At 41.2% G+C, this 26,612-nt stretch overlaps 1 protein-coding gene across 1 annotated transcript in view; it reads right to left on the reverse strand.

Annotated features, from left to right (window-relative positions):
• The window catches only part of LOC140690342 (uncharacterized), a 141,967-nt gene that overhangs the window by 42,043 nt on the left and 73,312 nt on the right, over positions 1-26,612 (reverse strand). The window contains exons 16-19 of the mRNA XM_072952050.1: positions 7,074-7,195; positions 6,577-6,637; positions 6,321-6,418; positions 5,819-6,043 (exon numbers count right to left, since the gene is read on the reverse strand). The gene's annotated coding sequence lies outside the window, so the exon portion shown is untranslated. The remainder of the gene's footprint in view (positions 1-5,818; positions 6,044-6,320; positions 6,419-6,576; positions 6,638-7,073; positions 7,196-26,612) is intronic.

Below are 26,612 nucleotides of genomic sequence, written 5' to 3' on the forward strand. Positions count from 1 at the left end.
CATACCTCTGCTCCTCTCTCTCCCGAGGCAGCGCTGCCAAGCCCCCAGGCTCCCTGAGCTTCTGTCTTTCTCTTCTACTCTACTTCAAGCCCTTTTCCTCTTCCTTTATTCCCTGATTATCCCTAGCTGGAGTGATTTTTCTATCATAGAATCTGAAAAAATTTCCTGCAGCTGAAAAAGAGGTGCCAGAGGTCAACGCGCATATGGTGGTTCCTGAATAGAGCCCCTGGTTAGGGGGACCCTCACCAACACTCATGGGGCATCAGGCATGTTGCAGGGTCGACCACCACCAACAAGAGTTTGCTGTGACACCAAGGCACGCACAGCATCCCTGCTCACTAAATTGTAGTTGTAGTCCTTTATTAAGAAGCAAAAATAAAAAAATTGCTCATGTTTCTTACTAAAATTATTTATGAGGGAGAAAAAGAAATTGTAATAGAAAGAACAAATTTCACTCCATGTTAGATGTGTTCATTTGGCTTTAATCCTGTACCTTGTTTTCTAGGCTCAGACTTGCTATCTCTGCACCTTTTGTAAAAGAAAGTTGCCTTTAGCCTGAAATATCCAGGAGGGTCTATTCTCCGGGCTCTGATCTTTAAGGATATTTGCTCTTCTACACTTATGTATAGATGGCAAGTTGTAAAATAGTGAATAACCTTTCTTTTTTTTGGAGGTTTTACAGGGGCACCATAATTTGACCCACATGGACAGCTGCAGGAACAAAGGATTTCAAGGACAAAAAATTCATACAGCAAGAAGTTTGCAACAACCAGCCACATCCCCGCCGCTTTTTAGTATAAAAGGAGACTGAATTCTGCCCTGGGGAAGAGAGTTCTACTGGATAACAATATGCCATTTTCTGGGTCTGCCAGCTTTACAAATAAAGTCTCTTTTCCTTACTCCAACATCTCATCTCCCGATTAATTGGCCTGTCATGCAGCAAGCAGAACGAGTTTGGACTTGGTAACAAATTGACTGCCTTAGAGGTAGTATGTCTCCACTGTTTCCTCATTTCCAGTATTTCACCACCTATCAATTTTATATGCTTTTTAACAACATGAACAAAAAACCTATTACAAGGAATTGATTCCACAGAAATAAAATTATTTCTACTCCTTCAAAACTTTTTTCTTTTCTATTTTATTTTGTTTTGCTTATTGAAAAGAAAATAAATTCAAATCTTTTTATTTCACGTATTTTTATAACTAGATATTGTAAATACTACAAAGATATTTAAATTGCAATAAAAATTGTTCATATATTAGTATAAAGATATATACACAATCAATGCAGATTAGGAAAGGAGTAGATATTTACTAAAAATCCACTGCACATCCAGTCTTTTACAAGCATATCCTGGAATATAAGCTCTATTATCCAGGGTCCCCCACCCCCAATCTCACTGCGGAGTCCCTTAGTAATCAACTACCAAGGCACCAGCATAGAACCATGAGATCACTATTTTAGGTATAAATGAGAGTATTAGCTCATTCAATTCTAAAACAGAAACCTTAAAATAAATACTGAACTTACTTACAGATAAACAAATTTGGACACAAAAAAGTACAGTTTCTCCCCAAATTCACAAAGATAATAACTGGTAAAGGCAAGATTTGAACTCATCTGCCTTGAATATAAAGCTAAGTTGGAAATCCCCTTCAACTGTGGAGGACCAGCAGCACAGCCTGTCACCCTATCTTTGTTCAGATCTGGCTTTAGACAGCCTGAGACAGCACCTCTTCCTATGGAACTCGAGGGCAAACAATAACAATAAGGATTTTATATTCTGTAGTTTCTTAGGTCTCAATTATATAAAGTGTCAGCAGGTCAGCAGAAAACTCTGGGAAATATGAGTGGGTCCAGAGCTTTTTGCTGATAAGAAACTCAATCTATCAGGACAGAGTGACCTTCCCATGAGAGGCCTCATGGACATAAACTAAAGGCAACTGAGCAATGAAAACTAGCAAGAACATGGAACTCAAGCAAGAAGGATCCCTACCATCCCCTGCCCAGTTGCCTCTTCACCTTTGTGGACAAGACGGCAGAAGGTCCATGTTCTTGTCCAAGTTACAACATCATGGATTCTCACCCATATAATATTACGACTCTATGCTGTCTTAAGTCCTTTCCAACTAAAATATGATGACACCAATATCTCAGCAGAATGTCTATGTCTCCACTTTCTCTCTTCTATTAGGAGACTATATCTATGGCCACAAAGCCGAAATTCAATTAAAAACACCATGCACGAAGCCTGGTGAAAGTCTGTGTAAGAGACATTGTTCTCAAGCTCAGTGAGTGAAAACTCAGAAAAAGTGGTCCTTATCCCTCTGCAAGTGGAAGGTAGCCTGATTGTGTGTGTGTATGTGTGCACACGTGTGTGTGTAAATCAAATACAATGTATTGTGGGATGTGCACAGATTTTTTTTATGTTACTATCATTTCATGAGGATGAGCCAACCTTTAAAGTAATTTGAATCTACTATTCTGAGAGAGTCTCAGGATCTTTTGGTGGAGGATGGGAAAGGGGAAAGGAAAGGAGGAAAGAAGTAAATGAAGCAAAGCTGTAAGTATACTGCTAGGGAAAGGCAAGACATTAATTTTGTTCCTACTTGCATCACACACAAATTAGGGACTGGCTTTCCCACATGTCTTGTCAAGCACTGAGTTGCAGAAGAACAGGTGACAGCCCATTTCTCACTGAGCTTGTGACTGTACGTGGCATCTTATAGACACTAATTATTTAACCTGATCAAACAATCTAGCAGCAGGCTGTAATTCTCCTATTTTGAGAGATAAGAAAACAGATGTGAAAGAGGGTATACAGCTTGACCAAAGTCAGAGGACAAGTAAACTAAAGAAGATGAATTCAAACTCAGATCTGAATGCAGAGTCTGATCTTCCCACTCCGAGGGCTGGAAATTCCTTAACACACAGGGTCCCCAGCTCCTCTGCTTTGTTCCTGGCACCAAGCATTTCCCATGGCGATATTCTCCAGTTCTCAGACACAGCGCTCTGTGCAGCCAATAACCTCCATTCGACCTTGATCATCTACCTGTCACGCCCACCAGGCTTCACCAGGCAAGAAAGCTGGCTTTCAACTGCATACAAAGCCACCCGTTTTATCCTGGACTCTTCAGCGGCTTTTCCAGCGTAAACGCAGCCATGAAAGTGCTCACAGTTTGTACATGAGCCACACTACCTCTCTCCATCTCTGTCCCCACCTATACTACTTTGCTATGACCATTTTGAGAATCTTGGAAACAAATTTTTAAAAACAGAAAAGAAAGGATTCTGTAACAAGTACTTAATACTTACAATTTTAAATGAGAAGTTACAAAGTGAGTATTTACAAACCGAATCTGCCTTCCTAGGTGTCAGTTTTAACAGTTAAAATATACAATAGCAAAAAATTCTGACTTAAGTAATTAACAAAAACATCAACAATAATCTGGAATAAACTCAAAAATAATGCCCATGTTGTACATGGTGGAAGTACAGGACTGTACTGTGGGGTAAAGTAAGAGGTGTGAAAGTAGAGACATCAACATTTTGTATGGAGGAAAGCAGTTTTGTAAAAATGTACGTTCTCCTAAAGATAATTCAAAAGTACTAAAAAATCCCACGACAGCACTTCTTTTTTTTTTTAACTTGAAAAATTATATTAGAATTCTTCAGGAATAATAAAGTCATAATACTAACCAAGAAAATTTGGGATCGAAAAGAGAATCAAAAAATCGCACTGTCAGATATTAAATAAATGTTTACAATATGTAAGATATAGTGCTAGTGTAAGAAAGTAAGATTGATAAAAATAAACCATGAGCTCAAAAAGAGACTCTAGTGTACATAAGTATTCTTTACAGGTGGGATTTCAAGTTAAAAAGCAAAGTAGGAATTCAATAATTGTCTTGGGACAATCAGAGAATCCCCTGGAAAAAACAAATTCTATTCCAGTCATAATGACCGCAAGAAAAATTACAGAATGTGATGTGAATATTAGAAAGTACTAATAACAGCGAATATAATTCTTTGCTCATATTAATTCAACTTCTCTTCACTATAACAAGTACCATCATCATCTCCATCTTAGAGATTAAAAAAACCTACAGAAGAAATTTATACCATTATAAGAAAGTATTTCTAAGAATAATATCAGGAATAAAACCCAAAAAGAAGACATTTACAATCTTAAGATTATTTTGGGCCACAACAAAAATGAACCTACTGAACAAAATGAAAGGCAAAATATGACAAGGAAAAGCTCTCTGATACATGTTGATGAAGACAAGGGGTTAATGTTCATAATATACATAGAGCTGTCACAAAGCAACAAGAAGCTGCCTCACTTAAATGTGTGCAAAGGACAAAAGAGATCATTCACTTTTTAAAAGTCAGATGGCTAATGAGTGAAAAATGCTCAATACCTCACTGGTCATCAAGTGCAAATTAAAACAATGAAAAAGTACTTTTGCTCATCATATTGGCACATATTTTTAAAAGATATTCTAGCTAGTGTCCATCTTTGAGAGAACAAACTGTGAGCGATCTTTTGGAGGATGACATGTCAATGGATATGTAAACTCTGAAAAACGTGTGTACACACAGGCTGAACTCCACATTTTGGAATCGTTTCATTTAGAAAAATTCAGTTCAAAAAGATGTACTTATCAGAGCATTTACACAGCACTGTTTACAATGGTGAGAAGAAAAGCTGAAGTGAAATCATATCCAGCGATAGAGAATTGGTTACATAAGTTATTCTACATCTTTTCATGCCCCACAGGAGAAGGAATTTCTTGATTCACTTGAAAGGAGCCTGTGATTTATGTAGTTGTCACATCCAAGGACTAAATTTCCAGAAAACTTAACGAAAATAATACTCATACAAGATCACAGGAATGTTTGTATAAGAAGTATGCCAGTCAAACACCCTTTCTGACAGTGGAAAATGGAGAAAACTTAAGTGTCCACCATCAAGACAATGATGCGGTAAATCACGGTGAGCTGTGGGCACTAAAGTTCCGGTGTTTCGGCGTGGTCCAAGGCCTTGTCCACAGTACGCTCCCACGAAAGGTGTCCTTACACAAGAGACCAAACCTGCATATCAGGAAAACCCTCTACTCTATCTGAAAGGACCGGGTGAGTCTGGAGAGAGAGGACGGCTGTGATATATACCTGAGTGAATAAACCGAGCTGCAGAAAACATATAGTATGGCCTTATTTTTCAATAAAGCATATATACACACACATAGACATAGATTTCTCATATACGTGTATGTATGTGTTTATTTATATGACATAGGCATAAAGGTCATGAAATATATACTCCACATTGTCAGCAGTTTTTACTCTCAGGAAAAAAGGGGAAGGGATGTAGGGGACTTTCGGTACCACAACAGATCTCTTTTCAGAATTTCAGTTAAGTATACTTGGAATTTAAAAGTTTATTTAAGTCCAAAGTAAAATGGACGAGGACTCCACAAGACAGAATGCTATACTAGTCATTAAAAATCATGCCAGGGGAGATAGAATATTGTAGAAAAATGTGTAATAAGCCGAATGGAAAATGGAGGTCTCCACACAGTATACAGGCACACATTGCTCACTGGTTTTTATGACAGAGGTAATACACACTGATGAAAAGAACAGAAAATAGATGTTAATGTGTTAATTATTATCTCTGAGTACTGGCCCCAGGATAGATCCATTTGACCCTTTTTTCATACATTTATATTAAATACACACTATTTTTCATCTGAAAAATGCATTTTTAGATGTCTAGTACCACACATTGGAAAATTACACGAGTACTTACAGAAACAAATAACTAGGAGACACCGCAGCAGCGTCACAAAGTGTAGAAAGGGCGATCCTGAATAACACCGCGCAGTTACATAAGGACCCACAAAGTGAGAGCACCTGCTGTAACAGGGCGCGGCCCCCTTCCATTTGTCAGATGTGTCTTCAGGGCTGAGGCAGTTCTGAGCACGGCCAGTGTCAGTGCTGGTGTCTGGATGGATGCCACTGGAGGTGAGGGCACCTGCAAGCCGAGAGGAAGAACAGAAATCATCCTCTGCTTTTTCTGTCTTGTTTCTTTGTTACTTTTAAAGAGAGGCGGAAATAAGATAAACTGGATCTTTCCTACTGAAATTTCAGTAATGAAACCATTTTTAAAGTGATCACAACTTATATTCTGCCTATGACTGTCTTTTCAACAAAGCATCATATTTATAAAATGTTAATTAACTCAGTTAATTAACTCCCTGTTGAAACATTCTAGTAAAGAGCATGAACTGCAGTATGTAAAAGAACCACACCTGCAGTGACTAGCTCAGCTGTCTTGACGGCAGTGCAGTCAGCCCCCACCATCCCGTGGCCCTGAGCTCCTGATGCTGGTAAGAGAGCGCGCTGCTGCCTCAGATGGAAAGAAAAGGTGAAAGCATTTTCTGAAATCTACAGCACTGACAAAACATAACTGATAAATCCCAGGCTCCTTTGAGGCTGTCATTTTCCGTTTCTGGCCAACACCCGTCAATGAGCAGAACCACCCCATTCCCGAGTCATGGGACTCACGTGGGCAGAAGTTTTGGAGAAATTTCCAGGTATAGAATGTAAACCAACTATACATAAAACTCTGAAAAAGAAAAGATGCAATAATCTGATTTTGGAAGACACTAAAATATTCTCCTAAGCCTTAGTACTTGGAAAGGCTGGGCTTCTACTAAGCCACTTATTTATTTCACAGCCAATGAGCATCTCCCACAAACCCTGTTTCCCTGTGTCTGCTGGGAGCTTCAGGCACATTGATGTTGTCTATCTTATAAGTCACAAGGCAGAGGCGTGTGTCTCACGCTGGCAACTCTCACACAGGCTCAACTCCTAGCCTCACTGTATGAACTTGGCCCCATTTTCTCACCTGTTTATTTGGTACCTGTTCTTCTGTAAGCTGCCTGAAATGCTTATTGAAACAAGTCAGAAGAATGAGTGGGTAGAGAAATGGACAGATGGACAGGTGAGAGATGGGCAGAAAAACAGAGAGTCTCCAAGAGAAGGGGAGCAATCAAAATTACCTATGCAAAACCCTCTTCTAGTCAGGGAAGGAAATCACCACGGAGAAGTGTGAAGAGGCAGGTTGCTTAGGACTGTTTCCTGGATTCCATGAAAAGTCACACCAAGAGATGAGAGGGTAGAACTATAAATAATAAAAGAAAAAATCATGCATGTTTGAAAAATATATCTACATTATGTACTTTCTAAAGAATAGAGTCAAATTAGCAAGGCCCAATAACACAATCCTTGGGTATATACAGAAGTGAGAATCCCATCTCCAATCTGCAAGGCATCCCTTTGGAGCACTGAGTCTACACGGTGCAGTCATAAAGCCATCACCGCAAAAGCGATGCTATCCTGCACTTACGAGGAAAGAGCAGCTGTGCTCGGTCTGCCTACACGTGTCTTTTACACCCCTCAGCACCTCTACGGGGGAGGGACGCCTAGCGAGCCCCATCTCTGCAGGACAGAAAACAAGTCCAAGAGAGGCTAAGCCGACCTACCAATTCTCCATCTCACAGGACTTGTCACTCCAGACCAGGACTCGAACTCGGACCCACGTTTGTAACCACAGTACTACCGTATTTTATGTGCTTTTTGTGTGTATAATACATTTGTTTCTGGCATGAAAGGGTATTTAATAAATGATCGGTTGTCTTGTCTATCTCATTAGTTCACAATCTTTATATTTTTGAATTGTACTCTTCCCCTGGAGAAAGGAACGGAAAGAGCGGGGGTCAGAATGAGGTGGGGCTCCATTCTTTATCTGTTGCCTCATCTCATCCAAGTCCCCAAACAGGGAGAAAGAGCAAATGTTCTCTTCATCATTTAAAGAGAGGGCTCCAGTGACGGTGACTTACTCAATCCCAAAACCAAGTCTGGGGGAAGGGCACATGCAGCAACGAGAGCAGTATCACCTGTAGGAAGGCAAAAAGAGCTCAGGGGATGGCTCAATGGGTCAGCCTGATTTCATTTCAATCGATAATACAATAGCACACTCTAAAAAAACTAGAATGCAATGGATTTCCTCTTTCTTGACATCTAGCAAGTTTCCACATCTCACATGTAACATTATCACGAACTAGTGAAAGGAAGAGTCCACAGACAAGGAAAATCAATGCCACAGGCAGGCTGAAACACAGGCTGGAGGAAAGGAAGGGAAAGGGCATAGTAAAGAAGAGGGGAAATTCTGGGAAAAAGACATCATCACAAGGACTCTCAAGCATCATCCAGCAATCATATAATCATTCTTTCAAGAGAGAGTTACTTAGGTCCTATTTTGTGCAACATTGTACAGTGGGCGAAGCAAGAGCACAGCGTCCATGGTGGCAGCAAGCTGCGGAGCTCCAATACACTTCTGATCCCGGTACCTTGCACACTTGTCCTCAGTATAAAGGCAAAATATATAGTAAAATAATCCAATGTAAACTCTATGCAATGCTGAAAATAATTAAAGAATACCTAAATACCTGGACAGACACACCACACACATTCCTGAATCAAATGACAGCATTCTTGGGATGGCAGTGCTCCCCAGAGCGATCCATATATTCAACGTGGACTCGATCACAATCCCAGTGGGTTCCTCTGCAGAAACTGACTATCTGCTGCTACAATTCATATGGGAATTCGAGGATCTCAGTAACCAAACCGTACTTGAAATAGAAGAACAGTTTGAGAGGACTTGTAATTCTCAATTTCAAACCTTACAACTGTATCTCCAGGTGAGATTAGAGGCCATTTTTAAGTTATAATTGTGTTTATCCTTATTTTCTAAATTCTGTACAACGAATATACCTGTTAGAATAAGAAATTTAAAAAGTAAGGTATCTTTTAAAACATGCAAACCTATTCATTCATTGGGAAAAAAATATTTTGACTATAAAGAAGTAAACAAATATCTAGTGAAAAAGGACTATTTAAAAACAAGAGTGCATTTACATTTTTTGTAAATTGGAAACTGAAAAGCACAAACACATCAAGTTTCTAGGGAGAGTGTTGCAACATATTAATTGTTATTTCCAAAATTCTAATTGAACAATGAAAACTCACGAAAGAGAAAATCTTGATTGACAGCCAACTGCAAACACATGGAGAGCAAAGGCCTAGAAATCACAGTTCCTTTAACTCTGCTACTAACTCAATAGGAGAGGAAATTCCTCAGTGAGGGGACAGTGGAATCCCATGCATAAGACAGGATACACAGTACAAACTGCACTAGAATTGGGGGTGATTTCCATAGAAGAATTCTAAAGTTACAACATTGATGAAAAACTATAAAAACACTGACAGACAGATTAAAACACACAGTCATATATATTATATAAAAACATATGAAGTCTGCCCCCATGTTGCATAGAAATACAAACATATTTGTTCATTTATGGGCACTGATTACTTTATCCCAGGTAGAATATTTCAACTAAAATAGATAATCAATAATACACTCCTCTTGTCAAAACTAGTTGATAAGTTACTCTGCTATGTATGCATAATGTGTCTAAGATAGATTTAAAATTAGTGAAAAAGATTTTTGTATGGTTTCTTGAACCCTTCTCAAAACACCAAGCTTAATTTTAAAATAAATCTGAGCAGTATTTCTATATGATCTTTTCCCTTGTGAAATGAACAACACAGTCTGTTGTCAAAATTCTTTCCTTACAATGACTCATGAGCACCGTATACTCACAAAACTGCTGGACAGCAAGGCACTATCCAGACACTGTGACAAATCAAATGAAACACAAGGAAGACAGTGACCCTATTCTGCAGGGCTTATAATCTGTTCCAACACCGGGTTTTTATTTGATTTGTTTGATTGGTTAGAAAAATAAAATCACTCAAGTACATTCTTCTTTGAGCATTATGTAAATCATGACTCTCTTTTTAGTGTCATGAGCAGGAAAGACTTGAGTATGAATTGATTAGATCAACTAGGCACAATCATCGCTGGAGCCTGTGTAATAAATAAGTACATGAGATCTAAAATAAACCTACACAGATCTCTGCAAGGAAAATGAAGAGGTGAGTTCCCCAATGAGAAAACAAACAATCAAGAAATCAAAAAAGGAAAACTTTTTCATTAATGATTCCAGGCAGTAGTGGAGCATGGTGGTGAAGATCACAAATGCTGGGGACAAACATGAGGGTCTGAAATCCCACAGCACTGGGTAGCTGTGACACTGATATTTCAGTGAAATTTTCTGCACCTCAGTCTCCTATCCATAGACTGGGGACAGCCACAGCACCCATCTCCTAGAACAGTCTTAAGAATTAAGTTATTTTTTATATAAAAGTTTAAATAAAATACCTCAGATTTTAAATATTACCCCAAAAGCTCAAGGAACAAAGAAAACAGTGATAAATTGGAGTTCATCAAATGTTAAAAATTTGCTTCAAAGGACACCATCCAGAAGGTGAAAAAACATCAGAGAGGAGAAAATTTTTTCAAATTATTTATCTGATTAAGTATTTGTATCTTCAAATAAAAGAAAAAACTCCTACAACTCAACAAGAAAAAGAGAACTCAATTAAAATGTGTATAAAGTATCTGAAAATGTATTTTTCAAAGAAAATATACAAATGGCCAATAAGCACAATCAAACGATGTTCAATATCATTAGCTGTAAAAGAAATCAAGTCAAAACCACTAGGAGAAACCGCTTCACACTTACTACAATAGGTTATAATAAAAAAAATGTGTAACAAGCACTAATGAAGACACAGAGGAAGCGGAGCGCGCAGCCCTTGCTTTTGAGGATGTAACACAGGGTGGCCACTTTAGAAAACAGCCTGGCAGGTCCTCAGAGAGTTGAACATTTGGTTTATGAATGACCCAGCATTTCTGCTCTCTGGTCACACAAGTAAGAGAACTGAAAACAAATGTCCACATAAAAATTCCTACAGGAGTATTCACGGCGCCATTACTCTTCACAAACAAAAAGCAGACACAACACAAACGACTATCACCTGATGAATGGGTAAACAGTAGGGCCCAGATATACAGTAGAATATAATTCGGCAATAGCAAAGCATAGAGTACTGACCCAGGCCACAACCTGGAAATACATTGAAAAAGTTACTCAGTGTGAAAGAAGTCAGTCACAATAGACAGTTCCATTTACATGAAATAACTTGTTTTACATGAAATGTCCAGCACAGGCAAATCCATAGAGAGAGAACAATGGCTGCCTGGGGCTGGGGGAGGATGAGGAAGATGGGAATGACTGCTTGTGCATACAGGGCTTCCTGTTGGGGGATGAAAATATTCTAAGATTGACTGCGATGCACAATTCTGGGCTTTGAGTAAAAACCGCTGCACATTTTAATGGGTGAATTGTATTAAAACTGTTAAGGACAAAAGCACCTAGGGCCAGAACCTTCAAATAGTAAATGCAAATTGCTAACTTTTATTACAGGAAGAAGAAACTGCCCTCAGCATGAAAGCAGGAGATCGGCAAATATGGGCTAACAGAATTGGACAAGAGCATTTCACTTGAAAGAGTTGCTGAGTGTACACGAAATATTCAGAAATAGGAAAATCAGCTTGACATCACGAAGAAGCATTCTGCTTCAAATGCAGATCAAGGATTCGGCAAGCCCAGCTGCTAGAAATAACCAGAGAAGAAACCTGGTTCTTACAACAAGCACCAGAGCCAACAAGGAAATGGTGGTGAGGAAAGCAGGCAGCCAAAAATCTGGAACAGTTTGCTACAAATAATTTCTCCACTGAAAATTCAAAAATAAAATGAAAGTGATGCAATGCTGAGCTGGCCTCACGTTAAAGGGCTTCCTCTGCTGCTCGACAGTTCTGTAACCCCGAATGAGAGACTCAGGAGAATCAGCATGGCTCCTGGCAGTCCCCAAGTGACTGCCCTCCAGCACGTTTACCACCATCACATCTGCCAGGGTTGTATTGCAGAGAAGAGACCAACTTCTAAAAGGCACAGGAAATGTTTACCAGGGAAGAAAAGGCTGCTGTCAGTCCTGGGACAGAGGCAGTGTGAGCAGAGGCCAGAAGGCTGCAGGTGAACTGGAGCAGACCTGGGGCAGGAAGGGACCACGGAAGAGCAGATCTCAATTTTCTACTCTCTCTCCCTAGAGGTAGGAGAGATAAAGCCTGCATCCTTCTCACCTGGAACTGTGGGTTCTGGCTGGCAGAAGTCTTACGTACAGGGAATGAATACTCAAGACTCTGTGGAAAAAGTCACGAAAGAGAGAGGGCGTAGGGACCCAACTCCACGAGCCTCTCAAATGATCCCATATTTATTGTGTATAATCAAAGGAAAACGTCATTAACAGTTGTGTGATAGTAAGCAGGAACTTGGGGAAAGAAGGATGAGACAGAGATTGTAGAATCCACCATGAGTACAAAGGCTTAGTGTATCTTTAGGTAAGTCATGGGGTGAGGGGAATAAGATACATTCTTTAGACATGTGAATTACAAAGCAGACCACCAGACCAGCTAGGTCCTTGCTTGGGGGATAATAGAGTATCTAACTGCACACAAGCCCAGCCTTTATAGCTGTGGGCCTGGGTCATTGCTTTGCGATGAGCAGAGTGCTATCTAAAACATCATCTACGCAAGCAAAGCATTATCTCTGCTTTTTAAGGCAAGGAGACAGGAGTGAGGATGCACAGGCACTTGCTTGCAAAGCAGTTACTAAGCATACGTTTTCTTCTTAAATTTGACAGGCGGCTGGGGTCTGTTACAATTTGTTAACCCAATCATGGGCTCCCACATGGAACCATTATGGAGGACACCCTAAGGTGACAAATCCTGGCTCTGGGTCTTTTCCTGCCAGCTTCAGCCACTCTAGCAGAGTCTAGGCACATTCCTGAATAATGATCATACAGAACCACCCACACTGTTAACTCCTGGTGCTTGAAACTTAATTTTAGCTCTACACAACTTAACGTAGAAAAGTTTCAGAAATAAAAGATATTATATTTACTTTATATCTCATCATAGGACTGATTTTTCTGATTGCTCTAAGCTGCTTCTTCTTGGTAAAGCACCTAATTCTGCAGGTGAATTCAGTACTTTCTTTGGGCATAACTAGCCAGTTTGGGCTCGCTAACTTCTATTGGTCAAATACCGATACACTTAATTGATTTCATTGTTCATCAATTTCAGCTGGGAGCAGAGGGAGTGTCACTCTGTTCCTCAGCCCACCCTCAACCCTTATCATCAGCAACTCAGGCCTCCGGAAACCAAAAAAAGCTTTTGTTTCCCTTCTACAGTTTCAACAAACCCAACAGGATACATAAGCCTGGAGAAAGAATTCAACACAAATGTTAAAACAAAAATCAATAAACCTGAAGCAACTCCATCTCCGAATCATGATACACAATGACATGAGATTAAGTGTGTCAGGCCCAAAGCATGGGTGAGCCTGACCACCTGATTTCTATTCTTCAAAGGAAGGAAAGTTTTCCTATTTTTTATTATCACTCTGTCATTGTTTCTGATTAAGCCAAAAATTAGTTTATGAAATAATTAAGCATTGAAATAACAGATTTTTTTGTATCAATTACAGAAGGCATTCAGAGGTGTTAGGAAAAACCACCTCTGTAAAAAATGCAAAATTTCTTCCACTGTGAAGAACACGTATACAAAATGCAACAGAGAATTCAAGCTCTTGTGGAGAGGAGCAAAAGCCACAGAATCAAAGCAAAGTCATTACTATGAGTCAACTCAAAATTCACTGGACAATCATGTTCAATGCATTCAATGAAATTTAAAGGCATACTGCAAACCATACACTTAATGATCTGCAGGCTAGAGGAAGAATTTCTCTCTTTAACAGACAAGAGTAATCAATAGGGTGCCCCACCAAACAAGGACCAAAGAACAATCAGGTTTTTAACAGTTCTGATATATCAGCATTTTCTAAAGATCAAAATCCAGAAATTTTAAACATTGATTCACACCACAATGAAACAAGCACTTAAAAAAAAAGAAAAGAAAATAAGCACATAGAACATGTACATAGATCAATGAGAATTTCTTGAGACGCTGGAAGAAACAGGCTATAGTCTTTTACTTGAGAAATAAAACTACTTTTAAAGATAAATGCTAAAACACATTTCATCATTCATGTTGCCTTGAAAAATCTGAGGCACTTGTATCTGATTAGAAAAGCAATTCTGAGTAATAGTGTGTTACAATTCAGAGCCAGTTTGCTTTAGAAGAAAAGAGAAAAGAAAAGCTACCGTTTCTCATATACTGCACAAAGTGTGAAGTGTCTCCCTGCCTCTTTCTCCTCCCGTTTTCTAAGCTCATGCTTCCCAACCCTTCTGAAACAAGTATGAGAACCTCTTATTCCCGCCAATATGCCAAATGACAAAAGAAAATCAATTTATTTGTGTAAGTATATGCTTAAACCTTGAACTGGAAGAGAAAGATATCAGAAGTCTATATGGAACTTATTTCTACATTCCTGAAATCACACACACAAACGTTCACACAGACACAGACACAGACACATACCCCCTGGATTACTGGGAAATTCACAAGCTTAGGATTTCCATCTTCTAGAAGATAACTTTGTAGTTAGTTTAAAATACAAAACTGTCAGCTTTGGAAAGCCTTGATCACCTGCTAAACCATCCAAATATCAAAGAGACCCAATTAGCCTTCTCGGTAGAATGTAATTTCCCATGATGGCAAAACATACCCTAAAAAGTCCTGGATCTAAGTCTCGTGTTTATCACTAGCTATGATCGTTTTTAAGCACATTAACAGATTCAGAAACTTATGTCTCAACAGCATTTATTCTTATTGAAATAGTATACGTGTTCATTTGCCTATACAGAGACCAGGTCCCATGATGGAGTTTAAGAGCTATTTTGTGTATTGCAATATTTATTTTTAAGTGCAGAAAAGGAGGGTGGGTATTACTCAGTTGTAGAGCACCTGCATAGCATGCACAATGTCCTGGCTTCAGTCCCCAGTACCTCAAAAAAAATAAATAAAATAAGGGCATATTTAAAAATGAGTAAAGTTATAAAAAAATGCAGACTAAAAACCACTGCAATCTAGGAGACACAATTACAATAAAAAAAAACAAGAGTTTCTATCAATTATTGGCTATTTGCCAATCGCAGAGACAACCAGAAATCACACCTGATAACCATCACGTGTGATTCTCAGCAACCCTACTAAGTAGACACGGATGGGAAACCAGGCTCTGCAGATGAGGAGACGGAGCTCAGAGGAGCCGGGGACGCTGACCGTCCTGCTTCCCGTGACACCACATCAGCCCAGGGCAAGCGCTGACGGAGCTGCAATGAGGGGACACCCAGCTGCATGGAACCTTGGGGCACTGGGGAGTCCCAGAAAACACTAAAAACTGTTCAGTGAAAAACCAGCTCAAATATAATACACTGTGCCACATTCTTTAAACAGGGAACATGAGTGAGACCTTTTTGATGCCTCCGTGTCCTTTCTGCCATCGTCAGTTACTTGCCCTCACAGCGTGACCAGTGATGAACTGGACCCCATATGAAGCACACTCAGATGGCAGAGCATTTGAAGCTGTTTTATGAAGTTTGTAAGACTCTGTCTGTGCCTCACACAGGCGGTCATCCATCACTTCTCACCGGTGTGGATGTACCACCTGAAATCACTCCTTTCTGCTTTTTAAAATCCCTTCATCTACTCCAGACTTTTCAATAGCAAAGAAGCAGCTAAACCACAGACAGTGGACAGCTTTTCACCAAATTTCTTGAACAGCCCATCGGACTACCTGGAAGCCCTTTACTTTTATTAAACCCACTTCCAGGTACTTCATCATTTTCGGATTGGTGGACTTGGCCTCTGACTGAGCTACTCAGAGAGCTCCCAGCCTCACATCCGTGAGAGGACCCTGCTGTTGGGAGAAATCAGTGAGAAAGGCGTACATCCCCCAGTCATGTCTGCATGGCTAGAAGTGCCACAACGTGCTAAAAATTTATACCATCATAACCCCTGGGCTCCCATGGACTGGTTTCACATTAACCAAACTCATGAGACACTGATGCAAGAAAACCAGAAATTTAACTTATTAATGTAACAGAAGATGTGAAACTATGAACCAGACTGCAATATCAGAGTTCAACCATGAGTATATGTTCTCCTCCACGGCCCAAACACGGGCAGGCAGTCACATGGCAAGTGTGGACAGAAGCAGAGCAGGAAGGATTTCTAGATGAATTCAATGGACTAAATTTCTGTTATACCAACAGATCTGCTGCCTGGAAAACAATTAATTCTAATCACGGTGCACTCTTCGTGGACAGTTGCCGAGACACGACTGTGAGCACCTGTGTAACTCTCCTTTCCCTGTCCTTTCTGGGCTAATTGATGCACAGACGTACAGAAATCGAGGGATGCAGATACATCTAAACACCCAAAGCCCATTCTGGGAGCCACAATACCATACAGCCAGGGTTAAAATACTTGCTCTGCCACTTACTAGTTCTGTGACCTTGGTCAACTTACCCTCTGTGTGCCTCAATTTCCACACTGTGAAACTGGGATAACAATCAAACCTTCCTTACTCGCTTGTTGAGAAGATTGAAGGATTCATTTCTGTAAAACGCTCAGAAAAAAATGTAGCACATTTTGGGTGCTCAACAAATGTCAAATTAATATTACAGTGGTTTACAAGTCTCCTTCCTAATCATCTTCTGTGTTTCCTGGCTAGACTAATACCCAAAGGAAATTCTTATTTCTCCTTTTATAAACTCATGGGATGAACCCTTCTGTTCCATCCCACCACCTGTTTAAACTGATGGAAGGGATACCTCCTCCCCACTCCTCTGGGCCATGCAGAGTGCTACTCCCTTCACAGCCCTGACCCCTGGCCCACAGCTAGCCCTCTTCACATTAACAGATTGAGTTGTGATTCCGGGGAGACAAGCAGGGCATGTGAAACCCTTCCTTTCCCTCCAGTGTTGACTACCCTAGGGAAGCACCCTGGATGCTCAGCTCCATTGCAGAACAGCCCTGTGCATGATGGGGCTCATTCTCTCAAGGGAAGGCTTGCTGTGGCCCAGAGATACCTGGGACAGGGTGAGTCTCTACTTCTGGGACACAGTATCATGACACTCATTTATCCACAGCCCTGAAGTTCATGGAGAACGTGGCTTCATCAGTAACAAAGAAGACATTTATCGCCTGCCTACCCTTTTGTGTCATCTCTCAGTTGGCTGCTGGAGACAACATGTGTATAAGTATTGGTTCCCCTTAGGCCCCAACATATATGAAGTAACAAAAATTTCTGTGGCTTAACGTTGGTCCAGGGCGACTGTGTAACAGTTCTGACTCTGCTGATGCTAAATTATGGGTGTAGGAATTATGGAACGTCCTCAAATATCTTTCATCATAAAATCAGCTTTTCTTACTTTCTTGTTTCTTTGTAATTACCAAAGACTATAAAATGATGGCTGCACACAAAACAGCAGCTAAAGTTTATGAGCTCTCTTGACATACCCACTGTGGTAAACATGTTACATAATTACTAATTCTCACAATTCTACAAAGCAGATATGAGTGTCCCCTTCTCACAGACGAGGGGAAAACTCAGAGCGAGCTGACTCAGGATCACATGGTTCAGTGTCAGCACGTGCAGGCAAACCCAAGTCAAGAAACTACACCCCATCATATATGTACCAAATCAACTCCCACCAATTAACACACAGCGGCGGGGTCAATACTCAGGGAACTCAACACACCTTTCAGCTTTATGGTGCTCCAGAGGCAGCTTCTAGCTGTTTTATAATATCCCGGCTCACTGGTTTCTAACACTAGAAGAAAAGCCCGATTTTGCCATTGTTTGCACAGCAAGTCTGAAATGTTCACAGCGAGATAAAAGAATAAAACTATGATATAAGCAGAAAAAATTTTCCAGGTAGAAAGACATAATGGACGTTGTGCTATTCTGAAGCATTAAGCAAAGGAATCAAAATAAAATCACATTGTTTAAGCCTTATTTTACAAACAGAAAAATTAAGACTGTAAAAAGTTGCAACAGCGCCACCTATGGCTAAAAAGACCTTCCAGGTTGCCGGGAAACATGCAACACAAAAATTGACTGTAAGATGAGAAACGAGAATCAGATAACTAGAAGCTTATGTAGCATATACTGCACTTTGCTTCGGGGGGATGGAGGGGTATTCAGTATTTAATCTGATATTGCTAATACTCCTAAATATAAACAAAAGACATAGGCTCATGGAAGCTCATCTTAGAAGAGGAAAGAATCCAGTCCAGCCACTTCATTTTACACGAGGGGAGACTGAGACCTGAGATCTGTCCTCCTGGCAATCAGCAGCAAAGCTCTCCTAGGTCTCATGTCTTGCACTGTAGTAAAAACCAACAGAACTGTACTAGGCCTATATTCATAAAAGTCACGTCTGTATTTTTCCAACAGTAGGTAATCTAAGTATCTTGCAAAATACTTCTCAAAGAGCCAGGAAATCATAGAAGGGTATTGAAATACAAAAACATTTATTTACATATTAAAACAGCATGAGCTTTATTATCTCTATTAAAAAAGTGACATGTCAAATCAAAATTTTGAAATTTTAAAACCTGAAAAGAGTGCAGAAAAAAATCAAAATTTTCTTTAGTCACAAAAGAGAGAAGCTTATTCCCTGATAATAATCAATGTGGATTTTTCTAAACTTAATGGTTCTGGTCAGAATCCCGAGAAATTAAATGTCTGATGGATGGTTACACGGCAACATGAATTCTGAGCTTACATTCTGTGTAAATAATCTTCAAGGTCGTCTGCTTAAGGCAATTTAAGTAGTCCCTGTCTCACTAGAATGACACAGATTTCATTAAAGCTTCATACTGCACTTAAAAAAAACAATCCTAGTTACTTTAAGCCATATTAATGTATATCATATATACACATATTGAATATGCATCAGAAATAAGCTACCCTTTTTAGTATTCAGAGTTGATACTTCTAAACTATCAGTCACTGTGAAAGCACATTTTTATTAAGCACCTCTACGGTGCTTTGTATACAAGGCGTCCAGCTCTCACAGTCAGACAAGGTAAACCATATTACTCAAATTTCACAAATGACGAAATATACTTAAGCCATGTAAACAACTAAGATATTCATCATCAGGAAAGAAAAGAGTAAGGATTTTACTTACAATACTCACTGACAAAGTTTTCTTTCATACTAAGACTACATAAAACAAATTCAGTGTTTGGAAATTTTTCAGTAAATAAGCACCACTAGAAAAAACAAGTAACATCATTAGCAACAGTTGGACTTTCAAAGACCACTTCTCTCTTGCACAATAGTTATTTTAAATGTTTTGTTTTTAGTTCTCACAAAGCACTAAATTAAAAAACTATTTCCTTTACAGTCATTACCTGAGAATAAAACATTTGTGAAAATGTACAATTTTAATTTATGCCACTCTGCCTCTCATTCTCACTGGTGTCTCTCCTTTGAAGACCTCATCAGGCTGAGAAAGCTAAAGTCGGTCATTTATGGGCTCACAGGAGTTCGGGAAAACACTCAACGGGAAGCTGATTAGAGGAGCAATTGAGAATTCATCCTGTGCAGCCTGGATTCCAGCATCGAGCTAGCCACCGCCAGCTGCGTGTCATTTGGGGCAAGCTGACCCATCTCTCAATCCCTCAGCTACAAAAAAGGAGACACTGATACCTACAATCAAACACTTGCTATGAAGTAAAATATGAGCAAAGCATTTTAGCCTCAGTTAGGCGTCCACTCACAGCGAGTTTGGTCATTATGATGATGAGGATGGCTGTTAACAAATTAAGCTCGACCAAACAGGAGAAATCACCTTAAAGGAGAAACATTTTATGTCCATGAGTATTTCCTTTTGGGTGGACTGTAGAATATTCTATAGATTTTTTTTTAATAAACCAAATTTTGTCCATTAATTGTAGATTTACAGGTTCATGGACAAGTCTCCAGAAAAATAATTAGAGGCCTCTAACCTCTGAAAATTAAGATGTAAATTTAAAAAAAAAATCAGGGAAGAGATTATACCTCATTTGGGAGAGTATGTGCTTAGCATGCATGAGGCCCTCAATTCAGTCCCCAGTAACTCCATCTAAAAACTTTGTTTTTTAAGAAATAGAGAATTAAAGCAAAAGGATGGAGGAATACGGAAATTTTTAGAGACTCATCTCAGATTTAAGATAGGGAAGAAACCATCCAATTCTCAGAAGAAATCTTGAGGACTATGTAAACTGGATCTGAGATGTCTAGTCTTTTAACATTATTCATGAAATCATATTATCAAGTCTTAAAACTACCTGATAACCCACAGTGGTGATACTGATCATAACAGCTACCATCACGTATCGAGCTCCGGCTAGGACTGCTCTGTTCTGACATCTCTACCCCTAAGGCCTCACCAGGCGGAGAGCACTAAATTCGGTCATTTATGAGCATCTCGTGTAAGTCCTCCATTTGTGCTTCTCACTCTCCCCTCACCAGCTCCTCTGAGGGAAGCACTGTTATCATCTTCCCCACACGCAGATAAGGCCACTGAGGCACAGACACTAAACCCGTTCCAGGCCACATTGGAATTAAAGGACGTCTGTATTTCTGCTGTTTTGCTTTTGACAAAGGAATCTGAGATATCAATTCAAAGCAGACTGTTAAATAATCAAGTCTGTCAGGTCTTCACCTCAAAGAGCAGATACTATAAATTCCTGATGTAGGATGAGGCTGCCGTCACAAACTGACTCAGCTTGAAATTAATATCCAAGATGAAGCAGCGGATACACGTAAATATTCACGATTGTCAAGTCTGCCCACGGGTCTGGGCCCTTCACTGCCTGAAAGGGGGTGATATCCCCACCCGTGTCTGGGAGGGAAGCGCGGCTCTTCCCGGGCTCACCCAGGCTTCATAGGCTATTTACCCCCACAGACTAGCCTCAACGGTTAAAAGCTCTCAAGATTTTTACACCAGGCAAAACTGAAAGACATTTCTGTAGATGGAGCACTTTCTCAGGCTTAAATTTTTTTGCCTACACTCAGCCAGAGGGAGAAAAGAAACAGGACTCTACAAAGTCCTGACCCTCACCACTCACAGGAGTAGAATGACCACAGCAGAAGATGGCCCTTCACATTGCAGGATGTGAACAAAATAAAGATGCCCCAACAACAGGCACTCCCAGACACAGCGCTCAGCAGTCTTCTGCACAATCACAGTTGTGCAGCCCTCAACACCTTCTATTTCCAGAACACTTCATCAGCCCAAAAGAATCCCCCTATCACTAGCATTCACTCCGTAATCCCCCTCCACCCAGCCCCTTCCAACCATCACCTGCTCTCTGCCTCTGCATGTGCCTTTTCTGGGCTTTTCAGATCACTGAAATCAACAATATCTGGCCGTTTGTGTCTGCTTCCTTTCAATTAACATGCTGTTAGCAAGGCTTGTATATTTTGAAGTGGCATCAGCATCTCTTTATTTTTTTTTTTTTTGGAAACGTTAAAGATTATTAGAAGGTGGTAAGTACTATCAAAAAGAGTAGAGTGGAGCATAAGTGATTGTGTTTCAAAGGGAAAAGTGTGGGTTGAACAGTCAGGGTGGACTTCCCAAAACAGGTGGCATTTTTCATTTTCCTCTTTTTTTTTTCTTTTTTATTCACTCTTACGTGTGAATAATGTTCCACTACATGGAGATACTACATTCTGTTCATCCATTCAGCAGCTATGTATGGACGAGGTCCAGAAGAATGAGTGTAAGGGGTGACTAGCATGGATGGCATTTAAGCAAAGGGCAAAATGTGTTTTCAAAAAAAAGCCAACAAACAGAGGCGCAAGGAAATTCAGTGCGTTTCTGAGCAAAGTGCTTGCTTGCTTCGGCAGGACTACCGTGCAGGGCTGGGGCGGATATTGGCAGGAATCACGGTGAGGGAGTCACCTGAGAAGACATCCCACTGCAAGCAGCTCAGCCAATCCTCCTCCCTCATCCTGTATTGTTAGAGCAATGTTTCTAGGTTACTCTTATTTCAATTAATAGCATTTAACTGCACGTCTGATCATCACCATCAGACCACATTACCTCCAAGTCACAGAAAATCATTCACTGACCGGAGCAGCACCAGGACATAATGGTGATGGATTAGGGAGTCCTGCAGCATTCCAGCCTGCAGGCACAAACCCCACATGTGCCCTGGTGATGTCCAGAAAATAAAATGCATGGAAATATCTCACTGCTGGAACACGACATCTGTCCTCAAATTGCCCGAAAATCATGCTGGCAAAGCACTACTCAACCTTCTCAGTACAAAAAAAAAAAAAAGCTAAGAAGGCAAATTTAGGCTCTTCCATTGAAAACCAGCAGCCACCACTGCCAGTATTTGAGCTGGAATGCTCCTGACTTTGAAAACCACTGCGCAGTTACTTTTCAAACGTGAAACCCATATATATATACCGCGTAGATGATATTGCAGTTGGATTTTTCTTTTCAAAATTTCCAGTTGCAAAATTAGCACAAGAAAGTTTATGTTTAGGCTTTAAAAAAAATCAATTATCCTCCATTTTCTTAATTTTGAACTTATTATTATTTTATAAATGGAGCTATGGTGCGTATTTAAAACCTTTTGATTTCTGAAAACAAGACGTTTATGACCTCACTATTTCAGAGCAAACTTTAACGATTCTTTGAGAGGTGGGGCCTGGGGTGCTCACTAACAGCTCTTTAAATACTGACAAGGATGTGCTATTAAGTAATACAAAGGCTCTAAGTCCACATTAGCTCAGAAAGCAAAGAAACCACACCAAAGACTTCCTTAAATATTTTATATATTCCTATTCTTTTGAATATTAAAGCTCTTAAAACATATGATTTTTTTTGAAAAAGACAACAGCTGTAATAATTTTCCTCTCACCAAGAAAGCAATCTTTATCAGGAATAAAAACCCCTATGGAAATCGAAATGACAGGACGTTTCTAGCTAAGTGAACATCCAGATCTGAACACAAACCTAAATCCTATCAGATCTCACTCGAAGGAGCTCTACAAAGGCCTGGGCAACCCTGGAGATTAGCTCTTTTGTTCCAAATGTTGGCTGAGCTAAGATAATCACACTAGGCATGGGAAGAGAGAAGAGGAATGTCCCCCTGGCAGCCTCCATCAGTTTTCTTCCAGCCACAATGTGCCTCTAGGGCAGCCCCGCTAACAAGTCCCCCATAAGAAAAGCCGGCATCCACACTGCCCCTGCCGTCCCCAAGTAGCCCCGAAGCCCATATCCCAGCCTGTGAATGGTCTTCAAATGATCCCCCAGTTGGTGGCACCCTCCACCTCTTCCCCGCTACACACACACACAAAGCCACGACAGCCTTCCCAAAGCACAAATTTGATTACATCAACCCCACTTCAAACAGTTCAGAGGCTCCCTGGTAGAGTTCTAGCCCCACCCCAGACCCTGCTCGCCCAGCCTCATCTCAGTACATAGGTCCCCAGTGACCTCAGGAGCCCCCTGACCTGCTCCTACTTCCCACTTGCCTCCAGGTTCATTTTGACTGTTTCCCAAGGAAGCCTTCCCTCCCTCCAACCTCCACAATTTGTTCCTCTCTTCCTAGAACATTCTAGGCTAACTGACAACGCTAAGCTCTCAAGAAGCAAATACATTTTGCTTATTTATGTGGCTACACTCTCTCTCCCCTAGACTCACTGAAGTGCACGTGTTATGAATAAATGAATGACGGGTTGGATCTCAAAGGGACAGACATACCTGCTCTCGCCCGTCCCGACCCTTTTGTCTGTAGTATATCAGAAGCAAAACCAGAAGTACCTTTCCTGAGGGTCACTTCTGTTGACACCCTTCACTGCCTACTGTGTCAGTTCTAGTAAAACTCAACTTCTTCCAAAGCCCTACACCCCGGACTCTCTCCAGTGTCCTCCCCAGCAGGGGCTCCCTCCACCCTGGACCGCACAGGGCACTCTCCCCGGGTCCCCACGCCAAAAGCCTCCAGGCCTCTGCCCGGGCTGCCCCTGCGATCTGAGACACATTCTTGACTCCTTCTCCTGGCTGACTCTTACTCTGTCCTCACAACTGAATGTACAGCCCATTTCTTCCAGGAAGTCCTCTCTGATAATGTCCTTTAGGTCTTGTCTGGGCTCTATCTATAGCAGCAGTACATGGTGACCAACTGGGTGTTTGCCCGCTCCTTTGAGACCACGAACACTTGGGAACCACGTGGGAAGGAGTGAGAGATTACAAGACAGGTGGGGGAAGCAAAAAGCAGAAATCACAGCCCAAGTCCCAAATTCAAGGATACTTTCTCAGAAAAAGGTATAAACTATTTCACACGTGTGCAATTTGGCTACTATTTTTGTGGCTTGTGGACAGCAAGAACTTGGTGTTCTAGCCCAAAACCCAGGTTACATGCAAAGAAATGTATATATTCTTATCCAAAGGAAACCAGAGCTGCTCAACAACAGTTTTCATTTAGAACTGAAAGGAAATTTGATAAAGGCAATCTCTCTCTCTCTCTTCTTTCTTTTCTGGAATCATATAATTTTAGAAGTATTTGCGTGACTAACAGACGTCTACAGCCCGTGATTCTGCACTGAAGTGTTTGGGGCTGAGGAAGCCCAGATTACATTCACTCTGTAAATGCAATCACACCAACACACTGATAGGTGCCGTGAGTGGTGGAGCTGATGTTCCAAAGCAGGCAACATTATTCTGTAAGAGAACTCTAAATAGAAAGTAAGAAATGCAATGTCCTGTACTCAATTTCATTTGCTATATGGGCCATTAACTGATAGTATATTTTGACTAATGAAACCCAAAAATAAATTGTCAACGTCGATTTTCTTCATCTGACCGTTTTATGCTAACATCGGATATTAAACTCTCACTCCATATGGAAAGCTCAGGCCTATGCTGCAGCACAGATACATCCCGAGGAAGAAAGACGACCAAGGGAGAACTGGAGAGTTTCCCTTCAGAAGCTGCAAAGTCTGGTTTTGCACCTGTACACCATTTGCAACCACGTCATCATCAAAGGAGTTAGACGTTACCTCTCTGGGGCGAAAATCACTGCGTGCTTCAGAACCATCAAAGAATGCTGAGCTTTGTGAAACAGTCCAGAGGCGCTTAAATCATACTTTTTCTGAAAGGCTCCAAAACTGACCCACTTCACCATTCCAGGTATAACAGGGAAGTACTGGAAACAGTAGAGAGAACATGCCCTTGAATTCTGACAAGGCCCTGCTTGAATCCTGCTACAGCATTTACTAGTCACTAAATGGACCAATTCTTTAACCCCTCTGAGAAGGCTTCCCAATCCCCAAAAGGGGGCTGTCAGCGCCCACCTGGGAGGCATGGATGTGAATGCAACACGCAAGTAGGGCGGCCGACTGGTACCTGACACGGGGCCTGGCTAGTTTCCCTCCGCTGCCCTTTTCCCCCTTTAAACTTGCACTGTTCCCCCGGTAATGATCAAGCCCCCGGAACAGACTGCCCGTATCTTCTGTGTATCCCTGGATACATGCCTTACCCTTAGGAGGCCAGAAAAACAACTGCCTCCTCCCAAGTCACTAACAATGTTCTTAAGAGTCTGGGTATTTTTAACTCTATTTTTCAGGGAGACTATTCCAGAATTTTGCAAGCACCATTCTCCAGGTTGGCTCCCCTCCCAGTGCCCATCCCTTCTCACCTCAGATCCTCTGTCTGACTGCCTTCTGTTCATGGGAAAGCGAGTCCGGTAAGGTGGGGCTCCCTAGACCTCCCTCCCTCCCTCACAGGTGATTGTGACTAACTTCTCCCCATTCCTCACTGCAACTCTAGCATCTGAGGAGTCTACCCTCCCGTACCCTGCAGACTCTGCACCTTCCCAAGACGCACACGTGGCCACGACCCTCCCTTCAGATTTCTTCCTGGCTGGCCCTGTCCAGCCCCTGGCCCCTTAAGGATAACTGGCATTGCTTTGAAAATGGCAAACGCCACTGACTGACACACCAAAGCTGTATGGTCTGGGCTTTCCTCCAACCAAGACACAGCCCTGCCCCCCCTCAGCCTCAGTCTGCAGCTCTCGAGATGATCTAATTCACATGCAAGGCTGTGAACACCAGCTAAGAATGACGACTCCCAACGTGTATCTCTAGTCCAGCTCCTTCACCTGAGCCCCAGGCTCATCGACCCGAGTGCCTCTTTGAAGTCCTAATTTGGATGACAAATGGCATCTTAAAAATGCCTCATGTCCACCATTTACTCTAGAATTCCATTCCTGTCAGGTATCTCCCAGACTCCCCATTTTAGTAACAGCCCCAGCACCCACCGAGGTGTCTGAGGTCACATTCAATTTCCACTGTTCCCTCCCCCAGGCCCTGCCCTGGAATCAGTCCTGTTATTTCCATCAATAAGCCCATCTCAACTGTAGTTCTGTAGGGACCATGGCCGGAAACACACAAGCTCACAGCATGGTGCACTAACAGTCCTCCGTAGGGTGCTCCCTGGTGGGGGAGGCATCTCCTGCTGCTGTTCACCTCAGAAGGCAGTGGATTCTCACACAGGATGTCCAGGAGAAGGGGCTCAAGGTTCTCCCATGG

Source organism: Vicugna pacos, chromosome 30 (assembly GCF_048564905.1).
Source record: "Vicugna pacos chromosome 30, VicPac4, whole genome shotgun sequence".
Classification (NCBI taxonomy): Eukaryota; Metazoa; Chordata; class Mammalia; order Artiodactyla; family Camelidae; genus Vicugna; species Vicugna pacos.